This window comes from Limulus polyphemus, unplaced genomic scaffold (assembly GCF_000517525.1).
Source record: "Limulus polyphemus unplaced genomic scaffold, Limulus_polyphemus-2.1.2 Scaffold893, whole genome shotgun sequence".
Lineage (NCBI taxonomy): Eukaryota > Metazoa > Arthropoda > Merostomata > Xiphosura > Limulidae > Limulus > Limulus polyphemus.
This window is the reverse complement of record NW_013666503.1, coordinates 149,022-157,596: the sequence shown is the minus strand read 5'-3', so window position 1 is coordinate 157,596 and position 8,575 is coordinate 149,022. Positions and strand designations below refer to the sequence as shown.

The 8,575-nt window shown below is 30.2% G+C and overlaps 1 protein-coding gene across 3 annotated transcripts in view; it reads right to left on the bottom strand.

Moving 5' to 3' along the window:
* LOC106461082 overlaps positions 1–8,575 on the bottom strand; it is a 55,420-nt gene that overhangs the window by 23,700 nt on the left and 23,145 nt on the right. For all 3 annotated transcript variants that reach the window (XM_022387932.1, XM_022387934.1, XM_022387933.1), the window contains one exon: positions 3,425–3,497. The gene's annotated coding sequence lies outside the window, so the exon portion shown is untranslated. The remainder of the gene's footprint in view (positions 1–3,424; positions 3,498–8,575) is intronic.

The following is an 8,575-nucleotide window of genomic DNA, read 5'->3' as shown; positions in this document are numbered from 1 at the left end:
AACAGCATTACATGCCTAATGTGTGTCTTGATTTTTGAAATCACTATAAGGGATTAGGGTATACTAAACTTTACACATTATATAGGCTACACTAACATGGCGTTTACGTGATTCATTTAACTATTATACGTGATGTAAGTTTTTTGGGAGTGGTTAATGAAAGTGTTCCAAAAGGCAATAATATTTTCTTGATGACCTAATACAATCCAAAAATAAGGTGAAAGATCTTTATGATGGTGAGAGGAGCAAAGAAAATATATAGCAGCAAATGAAATGTTTCCAAAACTGCCAGTAAGTTTTGATAGTCTTACTGCTATTCCATGCTTCAACATGAAGTGATAAAATTTCATTTTCGTGTGTGCACTAAAAAAAAGCATATTTAATACTTTAAAGAGAATTTCAACTTTTTATCTGATCTTAGAGAGGAATATATTTATCTTTAATGAGTAACAATCAACAGAAATATTCATATCATCTATACAAGAGACAAGGCTCATCATATTTTGTTTTCTTCAGCTACAGGACAAGAATTTCTGCCACCACCACCACGAGGTGCTTACAACTATAATGTATAAAGATGTCACAATTTAACTTTGATTTGGAAGCATGCAGACTTGTCTACAGCTCTGATACCATATCCTCACAAATAAACTTATATCAATTCTTTGAAATATCAATGTTATATAGAGATGATCAAATGTCAGTACACAACGTACTGCATAAATATGCAAACATACCTTACAACAGAATATTAACTCCACTGATATCCTTCTGTGAGATAAAACTTTGATTTCTGAGGGCTAACAAAGCAAGCTAATTGTCAAATAAACATTTTGTGACATTTTTAATACATACCATGGTTTGAAAGGCAATTGAAACTTGAAGTTGTTAATGAAAAATGCTCCACGATCAAAAAATAAATTCATTACTCTATCTCATGATTATTTCATTATCTAGATGTTGATAACCTTCATTACCAGAATGTCAACATTGGTTTTACACAATATTGCTTGTGGTGTTATGGCAACCTACTTTTTTGGAAAGTTTGTTTTCACTATAAATAGCTGTCTAACACTGGCATTATTTATCATTATCAAAACTTTTGGTGGTTGTTAACCTGTTAAACAATGGACTAGGAATCCAAATTTAAGATTTACAAAGAATCAGTTTCATTTATACTTTATCCATACATGTATATTATCACAAAAAAATTGTAAAAATCTTTGTGAGAAAATCATGTAATGGTATCATTCTGACATACTACACTGAAGGACATCTGATACAGCAGACTAGAAGTAGATAACCTGTGAAAAGTACGTCCAGTAAACAGATTAGATAGCAGAAAAATTATAATTAGGTGAATAGAGGAATTTGATAATTGATTAACAAGTACAGCGAGAAAGCAAAAGGTTGCTTTACATAAACAGGAACCCACTCACTAGAGGGACTAGCGAAGATTGGCAGAGTGGAGGATAAGTCATGCAAGTCATTGAAGAAGTGCTCTGTTGCTAGTAGTAAGGTTAATAGAATTTTAATGTGTATTTACAGATATACTGATTACAAGTCAGATATATATATATATATATATCTATTATCTCTCACCGAGGCTCTCAATACAAATCACTAGTTAACTTAATTGAAATACAGTGTACAGATTAGACCTTGTATAAAAATGGATACTGACTTATTAGAAAGTGTTCAAGTAGGGTTACTAAAACTAGGTGAGAAGTAGAATTTAATAATCAATCCATTGTCGGGCTCATTATTCAATTACATTCTATTAATCACTTACTTTCCCGAGACTTGGATAGTTGAAATAATCAAAAATAGTAATCATCAAAAACACTAACTTGATCAGTAGATTATTTTTGTGATATTAATCAGTATAATTGTAATTTCAGTTAATATATCATTTAAGTGACACCAAACTTCGTAACTGATGCCCATCGGTAATTGATTAATTGAGTTGACCATCCAACTGTAAGCAAATTAAGTGTAGTTTTTGCTTTTCAAGAGTGCAATGCTACTAAAATCAATGTTTTACACACCACCTACGCTCTACAAAACTGCATGTTTGAAATTGGTGGTAGAAAATTATCTATATAACCAAATGAAGTCAATCTATACAGTTATAAAAGCTTCTGTTGAATTATAAAACTAAACAATTATGCAATAGTGAAACTTAAAGATAAAACAAGAGGTAATATCAACAGTAAAAATCCATCAAAATTTTAATACTACAAGATATAAAACTATTTTCAGAATTTAATCAAGCCAATATAAGCTAAGCTTATAAAAAGAGCCAACTGTAACCAATTATAAAATCCTGAATTAATATGAATAATTTATTTATCACTTTCATATCAGGGGTGTGCTGTTATTTTAAATTTTGGAGCAACATTTCATAGTTTAAGCTTAAAAATTTAGCATCTACAACTACAGACTACAATCCTAATTACAAAATACATCAAAAATAAACCACTGTTTAATAATTTCAAACAGTCTAGATCGTTTGTTTTTAAAAAATATTCATTTTCAAAAATAATTCCAACTGTTCTGATCAAATCTAAAATTCTAAGTGCCATTAGTGAGCTCTGTGAATATAGCAAATGAGCATAACCACACAAGTACAAGTTTGCCTAATTAGATAACAAAGACATGTTTTGTCTTAGCAGCTTCTTCCTTACATGCTACCCAAGATATGATAATTGAAAAGGTCAGCAGCTGTTATGCCACATTTTTTTAGTTGGGCTATTGTTTAAAATTCAACTAAACAGCCATGAAATGTGTTTTTGTTCTCAGACTTTTTAAGCATCCTATAAGATACTAAGGATTTATTTTAGCATCCCAGACTACTCTGGTCTGAATATTTTAGTATTAATTTGACCTCTGCATACTCAAGATTTTATATTCATGTTGCAATTTTCAATACTTTATGAATTTAAATCTCATATTCAGCTCATTTATCTTAAGTTATAAATTAAACTGTCTTCTCTCACAACAACTTTCAACAGCTTTTAACTTAGGAGTTTACACTATTACCTGAATGTTTGTTGTATATTTTTTAATTAGTTCTTAAATCACCTAACTGTTATTTTCTATCTAAGCTATATTTCTTAACATCATAATTTTGGCTTTTTAGAAAGCTAATTACTTTCCAAAAGATTTGTACATAATAAAAAATTTAAGTACGTTGGACATGTTAAAAGAAAAGTATTGGATTGCATTCCCTTAAAACCATTATTTAAGTATTGTTGTTTTGGTAATTACTGTATACAGTTTCCTTTAAAAACTTGAGGATCTTTAAAGAATATTACAAATTCTTTCTATGATAGCATTTCATCAACACACAAAAGGAAAAGAAATTTCTTATATGATTGCTTAAACTGAAATTTACACAAACTAACAAAAAAAAAATGCATACCTCTGAAACACTGAGAAGTTGAAGATCAGCAGTAAAATGTTATCCTCTATCTTCACATGTTTCTTGAAATCTTCTGGAAATAAATAAATAGAAGATACTTGAGGACAAATTACTAATTAAATAATTTCTTAAATTAGCAGCTTGAATAAAACTTGTTGATAAGTTTATTCACAAAATTAATTAAAAACATTTTCTGCCATGTTTAGAAATTTCAGAAAGTATGTATTTTTATTACTACATTTTAGAAAGCCATATCTTCTTAATACCGAGTTAAATACAATCAAAGATTTTCTCATGACTAAATCTGTGTAATTTCTAATCATTGATAACCATGTAATTACATGATAAAACCTTTCTAAAAGCTCTATTATCATAAGCATTAAAATGAATGTTTGTATCGATAGAATAATTCAGAAGCTTTGTGAAGCTGATTAATTATTACAGATGTTGGTTCAAATCTTATTTATCCAATATTCAGTAGTCTTGTTAACTTATTTTGAAACTTCACTTAACATGAACATAGATTGAAATTCTCCTTAATGTCAATTAAAACCCATAGTGTGTTTCCATGTGTGTTAAAAAAAGGTTTTCTATTTGTTATGTTGATGCTGAATTGCTCAATTTACATATAGTAAAATAACAAACAAATATCTTAATTTATAAATTAACTAATGTGTTCATGTAATTATATTCACTAACACAATGTTAAAGTACATAATGTACAGTGAATGTAGGATTGATAAAGATTTCAGTGTAAACTTGTTTTCAACAGAATTATTCAGGTAGAAATCTCAGTGTACCCTTAATCTGAACACTTATTCCATTACATTGTATACATATAAAACTGAGTGAATGCTGATTTTGTTTCACAGACTACATGGGTAGATATCAAGTGCAAACTTATTCTTTAAAACTATATAAGTAGATTGAAATCTCAGTGTACTCTAGAAAATTTTTATTACTGAATATCTTGCCTTGAATATTATATTATGACATTTCAGGATACTTGCAGGTTCCTTTTTCAGGCTTGGTGAGGCAATTTATAGACAGCTTTGCTAAGTGCAGGCACATTTCTAGTTGAGAGCTCTTGTATGGACAGGAATTCTATTTTCTTTCCTCATTAGTCTTATCCACAAATTGTATATTTCTTTTCCTTTGTCTGTTGAGTGTTTGTTTTTGTTTTCCTTATATATGTTACTTCTTTTCTTTTACTTCATTGTTTTCCAATTATTCTATCTGTTGATTACTTTACATGTCTTCCAGTCAATGGTATGTCTTGTTTGTTGTATTCTGCAATGTTGGATGTGTTTGTTTCGTTAGTTTCACAACATCTTTACATTATGTCAAACACTGACCCAAGTGTCTGTCTGTCTCCCCTATGCATTTTTATTTATGGGTGCATGTTATTTTGTAAATTATGCCCTTTTTATTAGTAAGCTGCAAAAGATTTGAGTGGATTGGAAGTTTGTGTTTTTTGCAGATCTTCTGAATACTGTAGCTGAGTTTTGGTATGCATGGGACTGCATAACTGATGTGAGGTTTTATTGGCAGTTTCTTGGTTTTTCTCTTCAATAATGTTTGCTGGATATCCAGAGCTTTAAAGGTAGTGTCCAGGTGTTGTACTTCATTCTACTCTTCTTTGAATAACTTGTAAGGATAGAAATGTATGTACACTTGTTATTTGTAGCACACTGTTCAAGTAGGTACCTCAACACACCTCTTTTATAAAAATAGCATTTATTTCACATCTTGTAAGAGATAAAAGATAAATCTGAAATATTTTCCCACAACTCTTAATTTTGAATCAGAAATGGATAAGATTGAAGTGGAAAAAAAAATCAGCATTTTCTGTGATGTTTCTTACAAATTTTAGGCTGATTCTGGTTGCAAGATAAAATTTAAGAATGAAAAGCAACCACATGTTAGTCCAGCTGAGCCAGCCCATTCACTAAACTTACAAAAAAACAAAAAAAAAAACACCAACAACAAAAAACTCAAAAGCCTTTCCTTATCATTCAAATATTTATCAAGCCTTCTCTCAAGTGCCTTTACATTTAGTTGTCTCCACCATATATGAAGGTAACCCATTCCATGGGTCATCCACTGGGTTAGAAAAATAAAACTGTATTAGCTGAAGATGACTCTTACCCCATCAAAATCTATATCAGTGTCCTTTAATCCTACCATTCTCCCCAATAAATATAAAACGGAAAATACATAAACATTATCGATTTCCTTAATAATCAGATCTTCTCTGACTCTTTTTTATATTCAGTACTTCTGTTAATAAAACCCAAAATCCTATTTTCCCTACCACACGCAACATCACAGTGCTTGGATAGCTTAAGAGACTAACCAACCAGAGTATCAAGATCCCTTTCTTTCATAACACTGTTAAGGTTACTCAAAATTATACTTATAGCTCATCCTAATTAAAAGCCATCTGCCATTTATTCACTCAACAAATAATATAAATCATTTTGTAAAAAAACAGCATCCCTCCTCACAACCAGCAACACCCAGACCTTAATATGATGTTGAAAGAAATATTTGTACTCTTTTTGATCAATCTAAATTAACCACCTTTTTGTGTGACCTGTCACAATTAACATTTAATACAATATTCTTTGCATTCAAAAATTTTAAAAGTACAAAATAGTCATTGCACAAAAATACACATTAAAAATAAGAATTCTGAGTAACAAACATGCATACTATTTGTCAGTACACATAATATTCATGTATAGGTGTGTACATGGGCATCTGCAGGGAAAGGGCAAAAGAGCACTTGCCCCACCCCCAAGAAAAATATCTGGGTGTGTATTCACCACTTGAAAAGAAACAAAAACCTCTATAAGTAATAAAAACAAAGCATGAGAAATCATTCTCAATTTAAATGGACTGAAAATTATACATCAATTTGTAGATTATAAGATTTAATGTCAAGTTTTGTACATCAATTTCTACAACTTGCATTCCACCACTACTGTATCTCTTTGGGCTGCTTTCCTGAACTTAATAACTGTAATTTAGCAATATCACAGTTTACTGCTAGAGTAGCAAAGTGAATAATAGGTAAGGCCTATGTGTCATTCATGAATTCTTTCTTTTCTTCATTGAAATTAAGTTTTAGTGAGGGAATATAAAAAATCATAAATGAGTCATACAGCAATTATCAGCTGGTATAAACCTGTAGTTCAGGGTTAATGTTGAACTGAATATTATATCAGTCTGACTTTATCAACCAACATAAACAAAGTTCGTACTATATTAAATTTATATAGCAATTGCCTCAAATAGCCCTTAATAGATTTGGTTTGAATTTTGCACAAAGCTACACGAGGGCTTACTGTGCTAGCCGTCCATAATTTAGCAGTGATAGACTATAGGGAAAGCAGCTGGTCAACACCATCCACTACCAAATCTTGGGCTACTTTTTTACCAATGAATAGTGGGATTGACCATCACATTAAATGCCCCCACAACTGAAAAGGCGAGCACTGTCGGTGACAGGAATTTGAACCAGCAACCCTCAGATTGCGAGTTGAGTACTCTAATCACCAGACCCCCTTAATAGGACATTAATACAAAAATAAGAACAAGCACATAGCAAAATATCAGTTGTTGGTTGGTGAAAACATCATTGAAACCTTAAAGTAAGCCCATTTTCTACATCAAGTTTTCATTTTTGATACTGCAGATTATTTCGAGGAATAAAATGCTCATTATGTCAAAAGCTTATCTGAAGCACTGGATGGCTAAAATATGTTACAACTCTGCAATGATTTTAGTTACATACACACACTAAACCAATACTAAATTCTAGACACTCAATCTTAAAAAATGACTAGGCCTAAATGAAAACACAAAAAATTATTATATTTATTACGTCTTCTCTGAAATAGAGAACCTATTAGAAATAATCAATTGGCATAAGATTTATAAAAAATTTACACTTTTGACTCTGCTAGCTGATAATATGAGCAACAAAAATGTAATTGTAATACGAAATTACATGAAAGCAAACTTATAGTAACTGACATCTCTTAACTCTTTCAGCACAATCATTTTGTACCTGTTATAGTTTCCATGCTATAACTTTAAAATTAGTAAGAATATGTTAACAAAATTTGGCAGATTATCAGTAAATATTACAATGCTTTCATACTCAAAATATCAAACTTTTTAGTAAGTTTTAAAGTTTATACAGCAATATTTTTCTTTTGCCTTTTGTTTTCTTTTTACATGTTGCCTATCCAACATGCAAAGTAATTTTCATTTTAATTATTTCCAGACAAGTCATGGGTGAAAGACCATGTCATAGCATTTGTTGACTCACATGAATTTATGTCAATAAGTTTGGTAACAAACTGTAGATTATAATTCAAATTTTAGTATTATACCTTACTCAATTTCCTTATTTAAAAGTAAATATAAAAAAATACAGTTAAATATCAATTTTTGTGTGTCACATGGTATGTTGAATGCAGCACTGGTTCAAATTAGTTATGTGATGTCAAAATATTACATCTATAGTTTTGTACGAATTAGGAACTGAAATTATCAATATTGACAAGCTAGAATATAAAATAAGAGCCTCTTATCTTATCAATTTGCTAAAATATTGCTCGTGCAATAAATCAAACACAGTGGCACCACTCCCACCTCTTTCCATTTTTGGAAACGCTCCCTTATATACACTAACTTCTATATATGACATGAATAACCAATCAAAAGCTCAGAATGTCCCCCTAGTGTCTTTCTCAGCCATTTTAACATGTTTGAACACCTTTTTTTTTTTTTGAACCAAGATTTCAAGGAGGTAGGTTGTGTCTTTACTCTGCTTAAAATTTCACATTTTTTAGACTGAAATACAGCTTAGTTATTGAGCTTAATAAATTATAGTGGAATTCTGTGGTATTGATATAGTAATTTATGATATATATAAAACCTAAAAACAAATCAATTCATTTCATATCCACCACGTGCAAAATTTTAATAGGTTTAGCAACCTATGTCAAGCAGCAACCAAGTGCAAAGGTCATAACTCGAAGAGATAATTGTTTACTTTACTTCTTTACTTACTGTTCTATATTTTAAGAAAAATAAGTTTAAGAACTTATTTCTAAATAGCAATAATCTATATACTTA